A 24091-nucleotide genomic window follows, 5' to 3' on the forward strand; every position below is an offset into this window, starting at 1 on the left:
CTTCTAAAAATATTAGACCAGGTGTTGAAAATATTGAGGTCTTGTTAATTTAATCACCCTCCCCCACACACGTCCCTTCCTAAATTATTAGGTCAAATCTTTCAGGAATCCAGAGCTGTCAGATCCAGGTTTCAGACCTCATGGTGGACACTTACTGGGGTCGTTGATTAAGTTTCCTTGTCTTCCTGAGTCCCAATTATGTTTAAAAATGCATTTAATTAAATTATTTTCAAGGGACGTGAAAGAAAGGAGCTTAGATCAGCATTCCAATCTAATATCCCTGAAGACAAAAACACAATGAGAATAAGGAAATTCCTCCTTTTATCTTATCCTTAGTTATGAGAAGTGCTCTGCCAGAATATTTGTGACTGTCCAACAGGCACTTTTTTTAAAGAATCTAATCAATTCAAACACTTTTTTTCCTTGGCGGTAAAGTCACATGTCATTATATTGAAAGGTGTTTTTATTACCCTTGGACAGTTAATTTAAATTTACACTTTAAGCCAAGGTTAAATTTATGATATTTTGAAATTTTTTAGTTTTTCTCCTCCCTACTTCCTCCCCTTAAGAACTCCATTCTTATTTTTCTCATTTATTTGCCAGATGAGGCCATCATGACTTGAAACTGACTTTGTAAAGCAGGTAAACTTTTAAGGGGGTGACTTTTCTTATTCAAATAGTATAATATCAATGGATATGAGTCCTGCACTTTTTACTTGTAATTTTTGTGCATCATTTAAATGTTAACATTCAAAATATTAATCTTGGATTTTTGTACTTCATTTTTGTGTGAGTTGGAATTATCATTATCCAATTAAATGAACATAGATTGTCCTACCTTATTAGAAAAATATCTTTTGGTGGTAGTGCCCACATGTGTTTATGTAAAGCCAAATATCAACTTACAGAAACCAGTTGAGTCTTACAGTCTTGTTTAGTATAACATATGGGCTTAGGCATTTGCTGATTTGAGCCTTTTCACCCTTTATTTTAAAAAGGAGAAGAGCCTTTAAGTGAAATGTAAGCTAAACTGAGAGTCCCCAAAATAATTTTTAAACTGCACTTCACATTTAAATGTTAAGAAAAATACAGGGAAGATTAAGAAGCATGTTAAATAAAGAGTTCCTTGGCAGGAAACAGGGAATTATCAGCCAGGTTAATAGCCTTAACTGTGGCATCCATAGTAACTGAAACATGCCGCCTCTGTAAATATTTATACCAGTTAACAGTGCTGCAGGACCTAGGCGAGGCAGCTCAAGCTAATGCAATTAAAGCATCAGCCATCAGTGAGTGGTTGACTTTTTTCCTACTATCTGGTACACCAAGCATTTATCATCATTCATCTATGCCAGGGTTTTTCAAAATTGTTAGCCTTAAGAAAAAATATTTTGGAAGGCCAGTTTATTCAGGGCAATTTGGTACTCCTTCCCTCCCTGCCAGCATGATAGATACCCAAATGAGAATGGATAGGCTGTTATTGTTTGTCATTAGCACCCAGGAACCTTTTTCATCTTCAAAGCTCCATGCAAGTGTTCATTAACCGTCGCCCTCTTTCCTATGAGGTGGTAAACAGGTATTATTAGTCCCATTTTTACAGTTGTGGAAACCAAAGCAGAGAGGTTCCCCCACTTGCCTGAGGTTCCAGGAGGAATTGGTAACAGAGACTAGACGAGCACTTGGGCTTTCTGACTCACCATTCTGGGCTCACACCTCTCTGAACATGCATCAGAGGCTGCTCTTGCAGGTTTCTTTATCACAGAGATCTATCTGTGCAGTACTCTCTGCTCTAAGTTTTTTACGGTGGTGTAGAGTGCAGTGCAGCTGAAACCAGGTTAGTTGATCTTATGGTGTCATCTAGAAAAACAAGAAAGAGATGCAGATTCTGGGTCATGAAGGCTGTACCTTGGGGTTTATGGTTGTGGGTGAAACTGACTAAGCCATAAATTGTCTAGCTGCACACAGCGCCCACTCGCCCCTCAGCATAGCTCAAAGCTCCTTTTAAAGAAAGAGAACTTATTTTATCAAACTCCTGCAACTTATTTTGATTTTAAGGATCCACTTGATTTAAGGATCTCACATATCCTGAGAGACTCATGTTCAAGTTGCATTTTAAACAAAGCTAGTGAGAGTATTTCGGTGCTAAACATAAACTTACTACTGGTTCAGATTCTTAATAAGTAATTCTTAGAATTTAGTACAAAATTAGATATATTCTTTCTATTGGTGGTGATATAGTATGGAGCTCTTAGGGCATAGGGGAGAGAGGCATTCTTTATTTGAACACTGGCTCTGTTTTAGGATAGGCGTTTGTCTAAGGGGAAATAGCAGTAAAGCAGAAATATTTTTTGATGTATACAGTTGAGGTGATGTTTGCACTGTAGTTAAAAAAAAAATACTGTGAGCTCATGTTCCTGATGTTAATAAAGCTCTGCAAATGTTTCCTTCCTCATTCCTTCCTTGCAAGTACTCTGTGCGTGCTGTTGTTGATTTAAGCGTTGGTAGTTTAGCAACTCTGTGTCCTTTGTTGTGCCAATTAAGACTAAAAAATTTTAGCTAATTGAGTTAATTTTAAATGGAAGGAAAACTTTATTGACTATACCTAACACAGAAAGAAGAACAAAATTTAGCTTAGACTTTCTGCTGTATGGCCACCTAAAGCTCTATCTATATCCGTCATTAGACTATATTTAGAAATCACTGACACGGTGCTAAGAATTGGTCTTGTTGTAGGTGCTTTGAGTGCACATCTGTGCTGGCTTCAGGAGGGCACAGAGGCAGAGAGAGCAGGCCCTGTGGGCCTAGCAAGTCCTCCGTGGGGAAGTAATGCCTTTGCCGGAGTTTGATAAGCTAATTGGTAGTCACAGGATGCAGTCGGAGAGATGGGGTGATTGCAGCCTGCTGGGGCATGTATTGGGGATGGGTGTGGCAGTGTGTGAGAGGAAGCCTGGAAAGGGGTTTATATCAAGTGAGTAATGCCCCTTTATGTACCGATGAAAGGAGGGTGGCAGAGAGAGACTAAGTGGAAGATGAGATGTCGAGCAGTGGTGTAGCAGCTTCGTCACTGTGCAAGGGGCGGTCCAGCCAGAGCACATTTACTGCAATTCCAAGAAGAAAGTCAAAGATACAGAAGAAACCAAAAGGGACTCCTTTGGAGGGGATAGGACCAGGAGAGTTGTCACCATGAGAGAGAGCGTGTGTGTGTATTTGAACCCAGTGCATGTATTACCTGTTCAAAAAATTTAAGCCCATTCTCTTGCCACATAATACCTGCCTCACAATGGGACACTCCAGACAGTCACCACCAAGAAGGCCCTCACCAGATGTGCCCCTCGGACCATGGGCTCCTCAGCCTCCAAAATTGTTTAAGACACTGGGGAAAAACAGAGCACTGTGAGATCCCATATATTTGAGGCAGGACAGAAGATGGGTCAAAGGGCAGATCATGAAATGTAGCCGTGGATGCAGATGGGCACAGAATACACATGAAGTCCTACACATCCCCTGAAAAAAAGTCCATTTACTTCAGACCGCTGCAAAGTAAGAGGAAAACTTGATCAGCTATAGGTCCTGTTGACCAACAGCACAGAGCCAGCAGCATCCCACAGATATCTTTACAAACTACCCGTTTATGGTCACACCTAGCTTGCTGTGCCTGGCTGCTAGATTGACTGGCTCGTGACTTCTCTGTTCCTTCAACTCCCTAAATGGACCTTCAATTCCCCAACTTCTCCCAAGTTTTGTGAGCTCAAATCTGTTATCCTGTAACACTCTGACACTGCTCTGATGATTGAACCAGCAGTTACTGATACCAGAAGTGTTTCCAGGGAGCAAAACTTAAAAAATGGAATTTGGAATTTGTTCTATAATCTGACTAGATTTAAAGCCATTAATGACCCTGTTACCAGTAGTAAGTGAAACCCTGGTCTTTCATGACGTGCGGTGGGCTAGGTGGTTATTTAAATTCTCACCTATATGTATAGTTGAGCTGGGCATCTATAATAATAATTTACTGCGTGTTATCAAATGGCTAGAAGAAAGGAGGTCGAATGTCTTCATCACAAAGAAATGATTAGATTTTGTAGTGATGAATATGTTGATTACCCTGGTTTGATCATCACACATTGTATACATGTATTGAAATATAACTCTGTACCCGCAAATATGTATAATCAATACATTTCAATAAAAAATAAAGATAAAATAAATGTAAAGAAGACATAGCATTAAGAGTGGGGGACATATACTGATTATTGAATTAAGGCATTGCTGTCTTTTTGTGTCCTTGAAGTTGTTGCTATGATTTTAGCCAGGCAACCGGCTAGAACGCTGTTTTGAAAGGCCAGCATCTTGGATTTGGATTCAAGACTTGGCCAAAAGGTACCTTTGCCAGTGCTTATCATAGAGTAGGCAGGCACTCTCAGCTTTCAGGCAGCCTGTTTGGAGGGCACACCCTCATTGGTGAGGGCAGCAGAGCACAAGAATGCAGGTGGATTGTGCAGATCAGTCACCGCTCCACTTCCTAACCTCATTCAGTTTGTATTGTTCTGGTTTAACTGACCTTTCATTTTTGCATTTCATTTAGTTGAATGAACCAGTTCTGCTGTGTTTCAGATGTTGTCACTGTGTGGTCAGACCTGTTCATTTTTTGTAGGTGAATGGTAAGGCTGTCAAAACCTGATACGCTGAAAACTAGAACATTCAGTGTCATCTTCAGCAGGGAGGGTTATCAAAAATATCTGGGGCAGAAGGGGGAATTTAAGAAGGAAGTTGGGGAAGGTAGGGCCTCAAGGCTTTGGTTTTCCTGGTGGCATAAGAGAGGAGGCCTCTGCGGAGAACTGAGGGGAGGACAATACATGGGAAGCGTGAAGAATGAAGACGGAACTGACCAGTGATGGATGAAAGTATGGAGTGGCCCAACGGGTGTGGCCAGAGGGAGCACCCATGATGCTGTCACGGCAAAGTGTGTGTATACTATGGGTACCAGTCCCTTTTCATACATGCGTATTTGAAAAAGTTCATGGAAAAATAGAATTGAAAGATAATATGAGTTTTTCCATGAACTTTTTTAAGTGCCTTCATATATACACTTTGCAGATATTTTTTCTCATTCTGTGGGTTGTCTTTTCCACTATCTTGATGGTGTCATTTGCAGCACAGTTTTTAATTTGTATGAAGACCAGCTTGTCTGATTTGCCTCCTGTCACCTGTACTTTGGTGTCATATCTAAGAAACCATTGCCATATCCAAAGATTTACTCCTATGCTTTCTTCTGAGAGTTTTATGATTTTAACTCTTACGTTTAGGTCTTCAATCCATTTTGAGTCCATTTTGTATACAGTGTGAGCTAAGGGTCCCACTTCATGCATTTGCGTGTGAATATCCAGCTTTCCCAGCACAATTTGTTGGAAAAACTGTTCTTTCTGCCATTGAATGGACTTGGCAGGCTTGTGGAACAAAAATCAATGGACCATTAACAGGACAGGGCTTATTTCTGGATTCTCTATTCCATTCTGTTGGTCTGTGTGTCTGTCTTTGTTATAAACTTTAAAATCAGGAAGTGTGAGTCCTCCAATCTTGTTCTTTTTCAAAATTGTTTTGGTGTTTTGGATCCCTTGCATTGTCATGAATTTTAGGACCAGCTTGTCAGCGCTGCTTGTCTGTCTTCTCATTCTGTAGTGCCCACGCCTCCCCTCCTCGGGTTGAGATCGGTTAGAGGAGGACAGTGCTTCCTCGGCTGTCCCTGGTAGTGTCCTGTCAGCAGTCTGGGACCTTAGTCAGAAATGATCCACTAAGAACCCCCAAAATGTTTTAAGTTTCTGAATGAAGCTTCAGGTTTTATCATAAAAGGCTGTTTGAGTTTAATATTTTGTTTCATAATTATTGCATTTTAATGTAAATGTTTAACATTATTTAATTGCTTGGAAAACTGATATTCCAGGAAGTGTGTCCTGTTTATCCTGTGGCTTTACGTACCCTCCAGTATGCATACCCCAGTTTAAAAGGCCAAGTTAGGGAGAAACACGCCTGTTAGGGTTCTCGTACTTGTACAGGTTGTTTCCTTAACTGTCTGCTGTCTCACCTCTGCGGACCACAGGCTGGGCCAAGCAAAAGTGGGAGGGATGGCATCTGTCTGCTGTCATGTCCACACGGGGTGAAGTGGCAGATGTTGGTTTCTCTTGCAGAGCGCCATCCTTTTCTGTTTATTCTTGAGATAGACTTGAATCTCCTCAATCTTAGCCACCAACAGGATTTCGCTCATACGGGATGAAATCCATTTTGTTCCTTAAGTTGTCTTTTTGGGGGGAAATGAAGTTCTTGGTCAGCGAACACAGGTTCAGGTATATTAAAGATGGCAGTCCAGGTTCAGTCATCTCCAAACACCTGTACTACTCTGTGACACGTTTACCTGTCCAAGGCAAAAATAAGGGTGATGAAGTGTAGGTTTTCCATAAAGCTAAGTGTATTCAATTTTTGTATGTCTGTCCTTTATTCTTATATTGTCCTTTTTGGTATTAAAATGTCTTTTCTGTTACAGTTTTTTTTTTTAGTGATCTTATTTCTCAGGGTGGTAAGCCAATGTCAGTCCTTAAGATTCTTTTTAAAATCTTATTAGTCTATGAAATCCCAGCTCCAGAACATCATTTTAGACTGCAAATCCCAGACTTTTACCGTTTACATTTGGAGGTGCCATAATATTTCAAATGATTTATGTGTAAAAGCCAATTTTTTATTCCTTTAATGTGAAATTTCCAGAATAGGCAAAATCATAGAAACAGAAAGCAGATTAAAGGTCGCCCAGGACTTGGGAGGGAGGAATTGGGGAATGATTACTTAAAGGGTACGGGGCGTTCTTCTGGGGCAATGTAAAAGTTTTGAAATTGGGGAAAGGTGGTGGTTGCACAACATTGTGAGTGTGCGAAATGCCACTGAATTGCACACTTTAAAATGGTTCATTGTATGTTACGTGGATTTCACCTCAGTTTTTTTTGAAAATCCCGTTTTATTCAATGATAAATTATACATACAAAGCCCAGAAGGTATAGGGGGCAGTGTTTTATTCAGATGATATAAATCCAGGAGAGCATACTGTGTATGCTCATACATACGCACAAGTACCTCTACATGTATATATTATTAATTTGTATGTCTGAGTATAATCATTAGAAGCTGATTACGTAGACGGGCTTTCTGCTTTGGGACAGCAGAAAGGTTTGTTTTAACATGTGATCTTTTCACTATATTAATGGTATGTCATATTTTTTACTGTTAAGTACATATGTGTAAGTAAGTGTAAGAAAAAGATTGCTTATCAGTAGCATGTAAATTCAGAGTCAGGAATGAAGGTGATGCCAAACAGTCACAGATTGTCCACATGGGTGGCTGAGATAGTGACACCTGTGCTTTCTGATAGTTCAGTGTACACAAACTTGGTTTCATGCACAAAATTATTTAAAATATTGTATAAAATTACATTCAGGTTATATATATAAGGTGTATATGAAACATAAATGAATTTTATGTGTAGACTTGGGTCCCATCTCCAAGGTATCTCATTACGTATACGCAGATATCACAAAATCCAAAACACTTCTGGTCTCAAGCATTTTGGATGGGGGATACTCAGCCTGTATAGGCAAACAGTCCATGTGCAAATAACACCAGTGTGGGATAGCAGGAATATTAACAGAGCCTGGAGGAAGGGCACCTTACCCAGCTTTGGGTGGAAAGAGGTGTGTTGGGTTTTGTTTTAATGGTTTTGTTATTTTTGTTTGTTTTCCCGCAAATGAAATATCCTTCTTGATGTGTTGGTGTCTATATGTTGGTATTGATATCTTAATGCATAAAACATGCTTACATTTATGTAGGACATTATATTATTTTTTTTTTTTGGCTACTTTCAGAAAATAATTTGATATGTCTTAAAATATTAGAACTTATGCAGCCATATATTAAAGGAAAAAAATTTACGAGAAGCCAGTTTGGAGTACCAATTCAACCTTTACTTTTTTTTTTTTTTTTTTTGGCAGCCAGGTATTTCAGGGATCTAAACCCATGACCTTGGTGTTATAAAGCTGCCTTCTAACCAACTGAGCTAACCAGCCAGTACCAACTCAACTTTTGAGTGGAGTTATTCAACAGTATGAGAAAAAAATGTTATGCTACTAATCGGCCAGTGGGCATAGTATCTTACGTTTTCTTCATTTGTGGGGCTGAAACCATTCCAGATGCATAAAGAAAGGTGCTCATCTTCCTGCTTGATTTGTAAGATGGAATGTGCCACCTTATCGTAGTATATTCCTTAAGTGAGTAAAAGAAAAATCTTATTTACACTGGCTAAATTGGAGTTTAAGTTTTCCAAAGACTTTCTTATTTTAGCAGCAATATTATGATGTAGATTTGAAGGCAAAACTTGAAACAACCGTTGGGTAGCCTGGGATCCATAGAGAGATTCTAACACTGAGCTCGAAAATAGTATATCTTTTATAAATCCAGAGACTAGCTGGGGATCAACAAAGGCTGAGAGAAATTTTGGTTTCTCTGTCCTTCGGTGAGAAGAAGCAATGTAACAATAGAGATTAAATGATTTTCTTGCTCCTCGTTCAGGAAAAAGAGACCTTAAGTCCTGCACTTTGTTGAGCAGTAATAGTCAACATAGAACTCTATAAATGAGGCAAAATACAAGATTTCTTGTTTTGCTCTTTCCCTTCCACTGTGGGATAGCCCAGATTCCTCCAAGTGTGGTAAACACACCACCACTGGTGGCACAAGAGATGATTTTAAGTGACTCAGAGTTGAACATTATTTTAATAATTATATATTGATGAATGTGAAAATATGTAATCAGCACATCCAGTCCATGATTTTTTAGGTTATTATTGCTTAGGACAGGGCTTAGTAAAAAAGAGTGTCTGTGCAAAGCAAAACACCAAGTAAATAATAGCATAACGGTGCTCGGATGTCGTGAAAGTCTTGAAGATGTTTGTGAATGACTGAAGTGTGGGAAACCCAGGGATGGGCTACTGTGGTTCATTCACAATGACTGTTCTGAAGGGACAGCAGAGACTTGCTCGGCCTCTCAGATAAAGGGGAGTGTATTTAAGGTGACAGTAAAGGAGAGACTCCAAGCAGAGGGGCCGGGTGGAGCTGGACCTTGGGGCCTGAAGGGTCTGGACTCTGGCAGCACGACCGACGCCTCCATGGTCTCATCCGTCCACTGCCCCAGCCTTGCTTATCCTCTCCCTCTGCCTCCCGACCTCCACTTGTCACGGCCCCTTCTTGCCTCACTTCACCATGTGATTTCTTTGCATATCTCTTGGCTTTTGCTTGGTACAGTGCATTTGTCAGTTGTACAACCTCAGGCGCGTTCCTTAGCCTGTTGAGTAACTTCTTCATTTGTGAAACGGGAATAATAACATTACTCCCTCACAGAATTGCTGTGGATATTCAATGAGATTGGGGTGCAGCAGTTGGCACAGGGTCTGGAACATACTAAAATCAATAATCACTGGTGGTGATTAGATCTGCCAGATTCTTCCCATGTTTCCAAATTCAAATTCCAATTAGTGAAAATTGATCGTTGGTAGCTGCAGTTTTCAGGAAAAAAACTTTGACTTGAGCAAAACATTGCCCTCGGATCAAGTTGTTTACTCTTGGTCCAAGCTGCCTGGCAGTGAGGTCCACGTGTTAAGAAACATGGTGGCGGAGGTCTGCCCTTCCAGCCAGCATGGGCCAGCGAGGGCAAGCACGCGCCAGGCACTGCTGTTAACACAGCCAGTGTTGGGGTTTTAATTAGAGTAAGTGACAAGGAGGCGGAGCTTCTTGGCCACTGTGCTAATGAGGAGCCTTGCCCATTATGTCTCAGCCAGCTTTGTCTGATTTGGTCAGATATTTAAAGGAGATAGGGGTACTGAAGATTCCTAGACTCTTTAAGTTTGGCAGAAGTTGTCAAGGGGGTCACAAAGTTGCCTAAAATGACTGATTTAATTGTATGTTTGGATAATTCCTCAGAAACTACCGTCATGGGTGAACCATTCCTGGCTCTCTTCACCTAGCCCAAAAGACTCCCTCCTCACAGTTTTTAAAAGGTGCATTTTGTTCAGTTTTCTCTGGAAGTTCTGTCTTTCCCAACCAACTGCCAAGCCAATTGATTTTTCCAGAACTTTTTCTCATAGGATTGTTGTAGAATCAGGCAACATGATGTTTGTAAATATGCTGTCTAAAATGTCAACGTTCTATGGATTGTTTTAAGTTCTTTCTCTAACAGGGCAAGGGGTTTTTATTTCCCAAGTGTTTTTATTGAACCAAAAGTTTTTAAATGGTCTGTTCCTGTGGTTGACCAAATATGGTCCCTCCAAGACAGATTGTATCCCAGGTGAAGAGTCACCTTGAGAATTTGAGCAGGGTGCTGTTTTGGTTCCTTGGGCCCCACACGCCTGTCCGTGGAACTGAAGAGACCTTTACTTGGTCCTGTCCTCCTGTCCGCGTGCTCAGGCCGTTGAAGCTGTGTGTGAGGTTAGACACCATGACAGCAGTGCTAAGGATCAGTTTCAAAAGACGAAGATCTCGAAAAATTGAGATAAAAAGTTATATTAAATGATGCCCGATTTGGCATCTAAGTGTGATTGTTGGGGTATCCCATAGGCCAGCAGCAAGTCGATTTGAGCAGGCATTTTCCTCTTTACATGAGGCAGCTGCTGCAGCAGAAATGGCTCAAGGAGAAGTTCTCTTCCCAGACTTGAGCGGCCTGTTGCCAGTGCTGGCATTTGAGTCTCTTAAAACACTGCATGCTCCAAGGGCTGTCAACTTGCTTGGGGACATTCATACTAAGGAATTATGTATTAAGATATTAATTTGGTCTTATCAGGAATCTGGATGGGGGTTAGAGAAGTGAATCTTTATTATATGTTGGCAAAATCAGAAATCAACCCTTTGATTGATTACCCCTACTCTTTTCTCGCCCAAGATGAATTTGCCAAAAAGCTATGAGAAAAAGCCCTCACATCTTAGAGGTTCACTTTGTTAAATCCAGATTGCTTATGAACACATGATGATAAAGCCTCAGAGAGAGGTTGGAAGGTCTGTTAGGATCTTCTGATTTGCTTCCCGTTCTTTCCTGACGCCTGGAGAAGCGTTTCTTACTTTTAGGAGTGTATTCAAAATATGTTTACAGTAAAGAAAAAATGCAGCCCCCTTCTTTGGGGGCTTGGTGTCTTTGATTCCAGCCCATCTGATCAACTAATGACCCTGGACTGAGAGATTGGACATTGCACTGTTTCTTACTGTGGAGGGAGCATGGGCTGCTCAGCCAGGGCCATCTAAGGAAGCGAGGGCGGAGACCTTCTGGTCGATGCAGCAAGTGATGATGTTCTGTGCAGAGTGGGACAAAGTGGGGTGAGGGAAGCCTGTGGGTGGGGCATTGGCCAAGAGCTGGTAGGTGAATTGCACCAGGGAACTGATTCAGTCTAAACTCCACAGTGACTTCCAGCTGGGGACACAGTTTATAGCTGGCCGAGCATTCAGGAGAATTAAATAGAGGGAAAAGTTGAAGATTCGGGTATTTGTCTGGTGATGATGTTAAGTCAGATTTTCATTGAAGACAGTGTGCCAGGTGCTTGACAGTTTGTTTAGAGGGCTCCTTTGTGCTTCCCATGCTCTCGTGTATGGTGCAGGCTAAGGTGGAACCTGGCCCATGTCAAAGTTATATTAGGAACCACTGATTCTAATTCACAGCTTTTTTTCATTAAGGAATTTTAAAGTCTTAGAAATCATATTTTTGTTAAGGTTTCTGGTGCCTTCCAGGGGACAGACGCAACTTTAATCTTGACCAGGAACTGTGAGTCCACTCTTCTCCCTGTAAGGGACAGGTAGCAGTGACCACCTTCGGAGGTGTGAAAGGGCTCCTGGCTGGCAGCTGTTCCCTCACAGGGGTGCTTCTTGTTCCTGCTGGTCACCAGGAGGCTCTGAAGCCCCTTTCCTGGGCTCAGGCACCAGCTCCATCTCTGTGGATCCCTTTCCTTGTTTGCATAATGGGGTAATAGTAAGCCCCTCAGTGTGTTGTGAGGATTAATGGGCTTAAAAAGTTACGGTAATATCTAGCAGGTAGAAAATAATGGTATTCGATAATGGTAAGCTATTATTCCTTAAAAGAACAAAAAGTGAAGATAGTAGGAAAAATTAGTGAAATAAAATACAATGGGAAATTAAATTTTATAAATTATTTAAGGAAATTCCTCAATTCACAAGCAACAGAAAATGAGAAACTTAGACTTCCTGGCAGCTGAAAGGCTTTATGCACCTGAGCCTGTGAAGCTGGACAGGTTTTCGGAGCTGTGGACGGTGCTGAGGCTGAAAGTCCCCAGACCTTCAGCTGTAGCCTCCGAGAGAGGTGGGGAAAGCCAGCGGCGCTCAGAGCAGACCCCAGCAGCCCCCAAAACCTGGGCAAGCCGCCGGACTTCCCTCTCTTCCACTTCCCTTCTTTCTCTACAGCCGACCTGCCAACCTGCAGACTAAAATCACAGCTACTAGAATCACGCACAGTGATAGCTAGTTTTTGTGACATTGTTCAGTCATTATTGTAAACGAGTCATTCTGTTATTTTGGTAATTTATATCTCATGCCAGGGATCTGAAGATAATTCCTTTTCAAAATGCTGTTTAGACTAAATAAATTTTTAAAAATCTAATATCTTAATTTTAAACATCTGGGGTGTTGTATGTATTTTTCTGTACTAGCAAAACAAAGATTATTTCCATAATTTTAAAAGTTATTTACCTTTATATGTGCACTACTCTTTATAAAAATTAAACGTGGTTCTTCTAACTTTGGCTTTCAATTGTAAAATGAGGTGAATAATACATAGAAGAGTATTTAAAAGAAATAGACAGTAAAGATATGTTAGGCAGATGTAAAAGAAAAGCAGGGATCATGTCATTAATGTTGGGCAAAGTTGAATTGAAGGCAAAAAATATTAAAAGAAACAGGATTACTTTATCATGCTGAAGCATGCAGTCCATAGGATGATGTAACTGACGAACTTATGGGCCTAAATGATTTAACATTGAAACATATAAAGCAAAAACTATAAGAAATATAAGACAGAATTGATGGATACAGTAGTGGTGGGAGACATGCCCAGACTTCTCAGGCCTGGACGAAGCACATGGCGGAGACCAATTTTTATAATGTGAACCAATAGAGACTTTCATGTTCGGTGGCTAGAAAACAGTGCTCATGATATAAATTTTTTAATTTAATATGTAATAGTTTACAGAAAAAAAAGCTACAATTTCCATAAAGTTGAAATAAGTAGAAACCATATTCTTTCATCACAACACAGTAAAAGTAGGAGTAAACTGACAGGTGGAAAACGCATCCCCAGGAGGCTCTCAGAGCAGAGGGGGAATTGCTTCCAGCCCAGCTGCCAGCTCCTGCGCCGCACTCACCTTTCGGCCCATGTGTGTTAATTCCGTGGGCATCTAAAGCTGCCCCCCGTCGTTCATTCAGGCACATCCCTCTGGGTTTTTGCTTTCCTGAAATTATTTTGTTGATTTTTTTTTATTTTAACTTAGCTCTCTCACTCAAGTGAAACTTCCATGAAAGCAGAGACCGTACCTGTTTTTGTTGAAAGCTATATCTTCAATATCTAGAATGCTAGCACTCATTCAGTAGACTTTCAGCAAATATTGTTAAATGAGTGACAGCTAATAATAACCACAAAGAAGTCTCAAGCACTGTTTTAGGTGTTTTACATTTATTATCTCCTTAAAGTGCCCTTTTGAAGGGGGTACTGTCGTCGTTTGCATTTTACAGCTGGCAGGACACAGCGCGGGCTCAGCGAATTGCCCCAGAATTGACAGCTGGCGAGGAGGAGCGCTGAGATTTGAGCCAGGCCGTCCGACGTGGGCCTGTGTGCGCCTGGAGCGAACCCCCGCACTGCCCCAGTGAGTGAGAGAACGCAAAGAAGCGAGGCCGGTAGAGTTAATGTGCAAGCATTGTTATTAAACAAGAATGAGGAGAAAGTACACGCTAAAAAAGAGAGAAAAGGACCTAAATAAATTGAAGAATTACGTATTCTTTAAAGACAAACTAAAATCAATGAATTAGGAAACTGAGAAAAAGAAAAAAAAAAAAAAAAGAAAAAAAAGGAATGAAACCCAGGATCTGGTTTTGGAAGCGGGTAGGCAGCAGAGAAAGGAAAGAAAAATTGATAAACCTCTAGCTAGCCTAGTGGGAAAAAAGGAGAGAAATTATAGTGTGCACTGAGTATTCATAAGTCAAAGGGAAAGAAATATGAGCATCTTAATCTGAAGATGGTATTCGGTAAAATTCAGCTTCCATTTCTGGTTTGTGGTTTGTTTGCTTATTCGTGGGGGGTTGTGTTTGTTTGTTTTTGGTTCTGTTGGCGGCCGGCACCGCGCTCTGACCAGCTGAGCTGCCCGGCCAGCCACCTCTGCTTTTTAGCTTTCTGAAAGAACTTCAAAGTTATAGATAAGTTACAAGAATGACATAAAGAATTTTCTTTATCAAAATTTCATCCATTTGTCAACATTTTGGCACATTTGCTCCATCATTTCTCTTATACAAGGGGTATTCAAAAAGTTCATGGAAAGATTTGTATTATCTTTTAATTCTCTCTCTCCACAAATTTTTTGAAGAGCCTTCATGCATATATGTATGTTGTCGTGAGCGTGGGATTTTGCCGAGCCCATCCCACCTTCAGGGCCCTGGGCTCATCTTGAGAGCACAGGGTCTCAGCTGAGGTCCAGAACAGGTGGGGCCTTAGCAAAGGAGGTGACCCCAGAGGCAGGGCTCACCCCTTTGGGTTTCTGTTGTCCTTCGTTCTTGGTGCTCTAAATCTGCGCTGTTTTGTGAGCCTATTTACACCTTTAAGCAAGTTTTTAAAAGATATTTTCTCACACTTTTCCTTTTGCCCCAGGGGGTGCCTGCCCTTACCAGAAGCAAAGTCACTAGTAGTATAGAAAACCCGACACTCCAGTGTCCAGAGTGGAGCCCTCTGGTTATGTAAGCACAGGTGGTTAACAGAGGGCCTGTGAGGGCGGCCTTTGAGTAGCTTTCTGCCAGTCTCCTCTTCGTGGCCCTAAGTACCCCTGCTCCACGGGTACCTGTGGCCATCCTGATCTGAGCCTTTGGGACTCCGCCAGAGCACGCCGGGTAGCTTCTCCACTTTCCCTCAGCCACACCAGCATCCTGCCGTCCCTCTCTCCTGGGTGCCCAGCCAGCCACCCTCCTCCACCTGCTCTGCAGCCTGGCAGTCCTGTGGCCTTGAGGGTGTAAGCCCTTTACAGAATTCAGTCTTTTCAGTGAGATGCTAGGAGGGAGTGGAACTAGATGAGTGTGTTTCATCCTCCATCAATAATCATAAATTAAAGCATTATTTGTGATGTGTTTTTTTAAAAAGAACACCATGAGAAGACTGGTTTCATTTATTAAATTGCAGCACACATGTACAGTGAAACTGCAAAGAGTTGATCTCTTTATTGGTGTCTCAGTCATCCTGGACATGGGGGTGAGGGAGTCAAGGCCGACAAGCACGGGAGCTGGGTCCCCAGTGGCACAGTCACGTCTCAGTGCGTCTGCCAGGAACACTTGCAGGCAGCGTTGGGATGCCATTGTGCTGGTCTCTGGGTTGTTTGTCATGTTTGGATTACTTTTAATTTACAGTGAGTTTATATTATTTTTCTAAAGACAGAATTCTTGAAAAATATGTAGTACAGATGACTCTGAGCATCTGTAGGGGATTGGTTCCAGGACCTCTTGGGGATACCAAAATCCACAGATCTATGCATGTCCTTGTATACTTTTTTTTTTTTTTCTTAGCTGCTGGCTGGTATGGGGATCCAAACCATTGACCTTGGTGTTATCAACACCATGCTGTAACCCTCCCGTATACTTTTACGTCATCTCTGGGTCATAATACCTAATACAATACCTACACATCACTTCATTCAAGTGGATTCAATGTAGTACTCAACACACAGCAAATTCAAGTTTCACTTTTTAGAAAATTTGTGGGATTTCTTTTCCCCAAATATTTTCAATCCACATTTGATTGAATCCAGACTCAGAACCTACAGATACAGGGGGCCGAGTGTATACCTTTACATCATATGTCTGTCTATACATTTTATAAACTAGTATCTATGCATCATATGTTAGCAATTGAATGCTGAGTTGTAGTTTCATTTAAAGACCAGTGGTCAATTATACGCACAGAGAAAAATTTTATTTATAGGTATTCTTCTTGTAGTGCCCTCGTAAATTATTCTCCTGTATTAAAAAATACATATACAGTTTGCCCTCTGTATCCATGGGTTCTATATCTCACAGGTTCTATATGTTCAGATTCAACCAATGACAGATGGAAAACATTCAAGAAAATAATTGCATCTGTACTGAACATGCACAGACTTTTTTCCTTGTCATTATTCCCTAAACCATGCAAGTATTTACACAGCATTTACCTTGTATTGGGTATTATAAGTAATCTAGAGATGATTTAAAGTATATGGGAAGATGTGTGTAGGTTCTGTGCAAATACTACACCATTTTTTATCAGCAACTTGAGCATCTGAGGATTTGGGTGTCAGAGAGAGGTCCTGGAACCAATCCCCGACAGTAGCAAGTAATGACTGTATATCACACTGTTCTTTCTCCTATTTCTGTTGTATTTTCATCTTTTCCCCTCTAGGATTTGCTTCTAGCACCCTGGAAGAAACATTCTTTCCTAGTCCCATAGAACTAGAAAGAACCTTATTTTTCAGATATGGAAACTGAGGCCCAGAAAGGTCAAGCTGCCCTAGTCTAACTGCTACTTTCCAATTTTGATTTATCTTCTTATCCATGTGAGTTTCCAGCACCACCCCCAAAAAACAAAAACAAAAACCCAGCTCCAGCATAATCCTTCATAATCCTATCAAACTTTAAGGACATTTTTCCATTAAAATCTAGTTATGCCACAAATTGATAATACTAAGACATTCATGAACTCGTCAAAGAAACTGGCTCCCCTGTGACCTCGTGGCCACATCTATTATAATTGGATCTGGGGTTCATTCAGCCTCTTTCAGCCAACATTTCAGTAGCTGCTGTTGTGCTGCCCTGTTCTAAGAGTGAGAGCAGCAAAGCACAGTCGCTGTGCTGTTTATCAGGACACACACGTAATTGTGTTGTGCAGGACCAGACACCATCAGATTGGTACAGTGTCGTGGCTGAGGTTGCTGAATGCTGTGCATTAGTGGCCTGCTCGGAAATGCCTGGAGAGGATGAAAACATTGCTTCCGTTGCAGACGCGTCTGAAGGATAGGAGAATAACAGGATTGACTGATAGAAGCTAGTCAGTCACTTGACATGAGATTGACAAAAAACAGAAGCCACTAACATTCACTGAGGACGCATCCTATTTCAGGGATTATTCTAAGCACATTACATCTCTTCATTCACAGCAACCCCAGTAGGCACAGTTATTTCCATTTTCCAGTTGAGGAAACTGAGACCCAAAGAGGTAAAGTTTTCTCCAAGGTCAGTCAAGTAGTAAGAGATGGAGCTCGGATTCCAACCCAGCTTTCTGCCCAAGTTCTTGAGGCCTTTGTTCTACTGTTGCCTTGTGTCTTAAAGGCTTAATAAATATTTGCTAAATGAAAGAATCAGAGTTAGAAATGAAGGGGGCATCTGTGCCTAGCAATGGCCTCAAAGTGCCATGAGCACAAGCTGCCTTGTTTAACTATAAACCTGGGCTGTAGAGAACAAGTCTTAGGAAGTGCTGTGCACAGAAAGGTGGACATTAGAGGATGGATGTGGGGACTTCCCCAGATGGCACCACCTCAGGTCACCAGATTTGTCCGTGGCTCCCGTGGTCTGTAGGCTTCAGCACAGGAGGACGTAGGGCCGGCCCGTCTAACCACTGCATCCTGCCCCAGTTACCGCAGGTCTCTGGTGTCCAGCCTGACTCTTCCACTCTGTGCTTCTGGACACCCAGGCTCACTGGTCAGTGGTCAGTCTTCACCTGAGGAAGCGGGGTGAGAGAAAGGGGCTGCCCAAGATTGACGTGCTATTCTTTTTGTAATAAAGCCTTCCAGTGTTAAACATAAAGAGCAATAAGTAAAGGCATAGGATTGCCTGTGGTTCCTGGGAGGCAGGGGTGGGAAGTGCCTGTCAAGGGGCACCCTTTTTCACCAACTGGGGCTGTAGGGCCAGGTCAGGGAGCAGGGACCCCCCCGAGATGGGCAGAAGACAGGCTGCTGTCATCGTGCCGTGCCCCACGGCCGCACACTCATCCTGTGAGGCCATGCCTGTCCTTCCTAAAGACAGCTGAGATTGCAGCTCCTCCCCAGCTTCCTGTGTAAGGTTCTGCTTGGAAATTGGCACTGCCTGCAGCAGGCCACCTCTGCCATTCTTACTGGAGGGTCCAGCTCTTCTTCCCAGATGCAGGAACACCTTGCAGAGGCCCAGGAGAGCCCTTCTTATACCAGCAAGTTTCCCCCTTACCAAACCCTGCCGCATCAAGAAAATGAGAGTTGAATGGAAGTGTTTACCTATATGATTTCTAAGCGTAATCTCAGTTTCCCATGCAATTTGGGATCAACCGTGTAGAAAAGGATCAGCTAAATGTCTTTCAACATGTACCTAAACACTAGAATGTTTCTCTTTTTAATGAATAATATCAAATATTTGGTGACATATTCTTCTGCAATGGAAAAATGAACCTTTTCAGCAACCTCTTGAATAACCCACTAAATGTAATTTAGGTTGCACAGTATCATCGGCCCCTTTTACAAAGTGGCGAGTGGCACCTATAAAAGAAGGCCAGAGTTTCTTGGTACACACTTGCCTCCCCTCGAGTCTCTGTTAGAAGAAAAGGGCGGGTGCTGATGGGTTCCGGGCTGGTTTCTTTGCTTCTTGGTTGGCTTCCCTGGCCAGTGAGCTGCGCTAGAGTGTCCTGAAGAAATGCAAGTGAGCGGCGAGCGTGGTTTTTGGCCCCAGTTGGCGTGCTCTTGTGAGTTCTTGTCAGGGGACCCACCAGGCTTGCTGGTGACAGGACATGGGGATGTTGTGTTGAGGAGCTGCGCATCACCACTAATTGCCACCCAAGGGAGCGCACAGCGTGGGGGTGAGCAGCCTGCTTGTTTTCTGTCCAGCCCCCATCCAGGTCGGCTGCAGGGCCCTTGAGAACAGTATGCTGTGCACCTGGTCACACACACAGTGATGGGAGTAGTCGTCTCTCTGCTGGAGGAACCTTCCAGTTTTCCTTGTTATGTCTTATTGTATCCGAACAATTAGTTAAAATCCTTCTCTTTATAATTTATTTATTACTTGAGACAGTAACATAAGAGGCTTAAGAAATGTAGAAGTTTTCCATTTTTTGTACTTCAGAATTTTTTCTTGCTGCTCCACACTGGATATCCCACCCCAGTGGTGGCACCTGCTGCCTGACCCAGGGGCATCCTGTCTGAAGGAATGCCTGTCCCACAGGTGATGCCCTGCAACTCCAGTCAGCTTCTCCCAGCGGGAAGTAGACTGTGGACAGGCAGAAGCACGGAAATCATCGGCTATGAACGCCTGTGGTGGTGGCAGTGTTGGCATCATTAGTTTACATGATGCAGTTGTTAAGCACCTGTCATTTGCTGGACACAGAGCTAAGGGCTTGGAGTATGCACAGGCTGGAGGGGCTGAAGGTGAAGCTGCAGGTTCCCCTCTTCACAATCCCCTCCAAACATCAGCCCTGACTGCAAGGACAAGGCCGAGTTCAGTCTCAGGGATGAGTCTGAAAGCCCCTGGGAATGCTCCTCCAAGTCTCCAAGGAGATTGGGGGCCACTCTCCACCATCACAAGCTCTATTAGACCCTGAGGAGACCCTTTGGAGACAGGAAGACTGTCGGGAATCTTCACTGGCTACCATCTCTGATCCTTTTAGCATCTTAGCGGTGATGAATTGATGGCAGGTGAGGTGGAAACTGGAGCCCTGTGTAGGTGAATCCACTCTAAATAATCAATTTGAATCTGGAGCTGGAGTGCTGGGCATGTGGTAGGTTTGGAGAGGCTGGCAGCCCTTGGGACAGGCGGAGTGCTCGGCACCAGTTTCCATCTGCCTTGCCTCCCGAGGTCCACACACACACGTCCCTGCCATCCTGGTGCCTGTGTGCCCCATGGCCCTGACTCCCAGGCTGCCTCTGCAGGACTGGAGCTCCAGGTGGGAGCAGGACTCAAGCCCTGGGCCTGACATCATGTGTGAAGAAAGAGCCCAAGATTTGTAGCAAGACAGTCCATGTCCAGAAAGAAGCACTGGTCCTACTCTAGTTGAGACACAGAGAAAGGAAGTAGAGAACATAAAATAGATACTGAAAAAAATATGTATATATTTTCAGTGTATCCTTTTCACAGATCTACACTGTTTTGTCTGATGTAAGCATATAGAAAGTTCTGGAATCTTCCTTGGCAGTCTCTCTTTTTGCCAAATGAAGTGAGTGATATGGACTCCACCGTGAATGTTTACTAATGTGTACCAGCTCCGAGGGTCTAACTGTTCCCCACAAGGCATTCTAGAACTAGGTTCTTAAATAGAGAATGTGGCCTGTGTCAACAAATAATGTTGTGTTGGATTTATATCTTTATTCCTGGGAGTTTGTTTGACCTGTTTTAATCTTCCTGTATGAAAAAACCAAGTCTTCCAATTCAGTGAACACCTATTGAATTCCTCTTACATATGGCCTGTACCAGGAGGTGGGGACACATTCCTTAATACGTATGCATGTGTGCCCACAAGAGGTTTTATAGCTTAAGGTACCTGAGGCTTAGAGTAATTTCATGACTTCACTGTGTTCTTATCTGGCAGAGTCTGGACTAGAAATCACTGTTTCTTCCATGTGACTTCCTTCTCCGAAAGATTCACTTACCTCAAGTAAGTGCTTTTCTGAGGAAACCAGTCTCTCCTGACCCTCACCTTATCTCAGTCTGGCCTCACTCATCCAGGCACCCCTGCACCTGCCCGTCCCGCCTTCCCCACCCACCCCTGGAAGAGTCTGCCAGTTCTCATGGTTGGAAGACATGAATGAACTAGCCCTTGGCTTCAACCACTGCTTTTTGGAATGAAAATATCTGCCTTATTGAATTTAAGTTATACTCTGATTTCATGAGAAAAAGATGATGGTTGAGGGTCGGTGGTGGAAAGCTGTGAGCGAAGTGAGCATCGCCCTTTCTCATGTCAAGTGAAGGTGGTTGAAGAGTCAGCAGAAAAGCTCCCAGGGAGGACCCGTGTGTCTGAGGTGGAGCAGCTCAGGTTTGTGGGGAGCCCCACCCTTGACAGATCTTTTTCTACAGGAAGGAGGATGCAAACTTGGCGAGTGTGTGTAACAAAGCTGAATAAGCCACAGAACTGGAATTTGGAGAGGGCACATTCACAGTGGATTTCGAGTTACAGGTTGTCTCTAGCCAAACGTGTTTTAAACAAGAGCATCGATGTAGAAACCGCAAGGCAGTCTCACCAAATTTATATCCAAATTAGTTCAGCAGGCAGCACTTTCATTTTGCCAAAATTCCATCTACAAGGAGTGAAAGAAAGATCGTTTCAGTACCCTAATGACAGGAAAGACCACTTGCTGCGCCTCCGTGGTTTCTCATGGCTTCTCTTGGAACACCCGCAAAGAAAACTCCTTTGCATGTAGACGGCTTTCTTAAACAAATGAACACTCTCGGGAGAGTGGCATATTTTTCCAACTACTTCCTATTACCAGCTGGTTACTTCACCTCCCGTACATTAACTAGTACAGACAGAGCTTGAAGGGGGTGGAGGACATTGGCTACATTTGAATGAAATCATGTCCATTCAGAAGCCTGAGCAGAGGCACAATGTGTGTAGAGAAGTTCACCTACCATATCTCATCCAGTCTAAGACGCTGTTGATTGTAAACCAAACCATTTTTTAAGGATTACCAGGAAAGTAAAAGTGAAAGATACAACTTGATTTGAGGGGACATGAATATGGAAAATGTGTATAGTAGAGTGGATGAAATTAAGAAAGATTTATTGTAAAATTCAGAAGTCATCAACCAAGTTAACAGTTTGAGAGGATTAATTTGATCCTGAAATTGTATAGGTGCTAAGGGTCAGGGTAGAAGTTAATAAGTCATATCACTTCGTATTCATAGGAGTGAATATTTTCATTCAGTTCCATTGGTTTATCATGCTTTAAAGTAGTAGAAGTTTGGATTCATGGAAGAAGAGACCATTGTTACCAAACAAGACCGCCTGCCAGGCCAGCAGCTCGGGAAGCGGAGTGTGGATATCATGCCTGCCTTAGGAGAGAGGACTGAGGACTGGTCTCCCAGGCTGTGGTGCAGGCCCTTCTCTTTTGAAGTAGATCTTCCTGCTTATGGCATCTTAATTTCAGTCCCTCTGTGTCACTTCTGAAGAGAGCTTTCTTATTCCCAGGCCAAGTCGTATCACTCATCTGCTTAAAAAGCTTCTGTGATTCAAATCTGTCTTCCCACAGTGCTTTTCAGATTTTTCTGTCAGAGTACTCTGACTACAGAGATTCCAGAGAGGGGAAATTGCCTATCAAGAGCAAACAATTTCTCTGAAGGCCTAGATTTTCTCTTAAATGTTATGGTACCTCTCAGTAAATTACCTGAATTTGTTTGACTTACATTGATCTGTCCTTCACAAATATCTGAGGTCCCACAATGTGCCAGACCAGTTTCAGATGCTGAGGATAAAATAGTGATCAGGAAAAAGTCCCCCTCTATGAAAATGTATCATAAGTAGCCAGTATGATTAATTCAGGATATATACAATATAATCAGTGTTATCCTCATTTACTGTCTTTTTGCAGAAAATTGATTTCTGGGAGGACGCACCCTGTTTAATTTGTCCTGTAACTTCAAGTCCCTCTGGTTTGAGAAGTGGGCACCTCTGGATAGTCTCCCTTCGCTCAGCGTGGCTTCCGGTGCCTCCTCAGCAGACGTTTGCCTCCCTCGACCCTGGCTCCTGTTCTCCCTGAACTTCACCCCCATTTCCTAATGGCAGAATTAATCACCTCCCTCTCTGGGTCCCCATAGTGCCTTGTGCTTGTGTCTCTCTCAGAGCACGTCTCACATATTCTAGTTGTTTTTCTTTGAGAACAAGGATCGTGCTTTAATCAATCTTTTTGTGGTCAGTGTCTAGTTTGGTGCCTAGCAGGTATGTATTGGACAAATTTTTTAATTAATTCCTACTGATACAGGATGCATCCTCAGGATTGGGGCCTGCTCTGAGTCCTTAGTTCTCACGTCTGATAAATGAGTCATAGCACAATTTTTATTTTATACATTTGAGATCATAGTTGCTGATCTTTTCTTTGGAGAAAAAGAGAGAATGAGAGAGTCTTTATATAGATAGAAAAAAGTTAGACATCACTTAAATCTTCATCTTGATGGGGAAAATTTTTTAATAAAACAGATCCGGAGCTTAAATTCTTCAACATGAAACACTGTGGAGAGGAACATTAGAAAATGTGTCGGGATTTTGTGTATGCGCTTGTGTTTCCCAATCCCAAATAGATGTAAGTTAGTTTAGGGATTGTCAGGGTTGAGTCCTCTAAATCAATGTTGAAAACAACTGACATGTATACACCCAGAGCACACACCTGGAGCGGCCCTGGGGGAACACCCCAGCTGGCAACAGTGGTCATTTTTGGAGAAGAGATGGAAGCTAGAGTATGGTGTGGAGGAAGAAGGCTCACGTCTCACTATGTGTTCTTATGTGCTTTTAATTTTTTTTATATGCATGTATTTTATAGCCTTTTAGCATATAAAACAAATGTAAATGTAGTGAATAATTATAAAGCAAATACCCATGTAACCACCACCCAGGCCAGGCAACTCAAAATTCCCCTGTAGATCTTTCAGCTTTAGGGATGTATTTCTCCCACCACTAATGGACATTTGGATTGTTTCCGGTTTGGGCTGTTAGAACAGTGCTGCTGTGGACATTCTTCTACCTATGATGTGGTGCACGTGTATATGAGCTTCATGAGGTTATGTGCCCAGGAGTACAGTTCCTGGCTCACAGGGCATGTATGTCTTCAGTACCACTTGGTCAT

The 24091-nt window shown here is 42.5% G+C and overlaps 1 protein-coding gene across 11 annotated transcripts in view; it reads left to right on the plus strand.

Moving 5' to 3' along the window:
* The window catches only part of PPP2R5C (protein phosphatase 2 regulatory subunit B'gamma), a 149654-nt gene that overhangs the window by 47675 nt on the left and 77888 nt on the right, over positions 1-24091 (plus strand). Inside the window, exon 1 of one of the 11 annotated variants that reach the window (XM_063092140.1) lies at positions 20855-20914. The exons of the other annotated variants lie outside the window; for them this stretch is intronic. The gene's annotated coding sequence lies outside the window, so the exon portion shown is untranslated. Of the gene's footprint in view, positions 1-20854; positions 20915-24091 lie in introns of those variants that run through there. 11 annotated transcript variants of the gene reach the window in all.

The sequence above is a fragment of the Cynocephalus volans genome, chromosome 3 (assembly GCF_027409185.1).
Source record: "Cynocephalus volans isolate mCynVol1 chromosome 3, mCynVol1.pri, whole genome shotgun sequence".
In the NCBI taxonomy this organism is placed as follows: domain Eukaryota; kingdom Metazoa; phylum Chordata; class Mammalia; order Dermoptera; family Cynocephalidae; genus Cynocephalus; species Cynocephalus volans.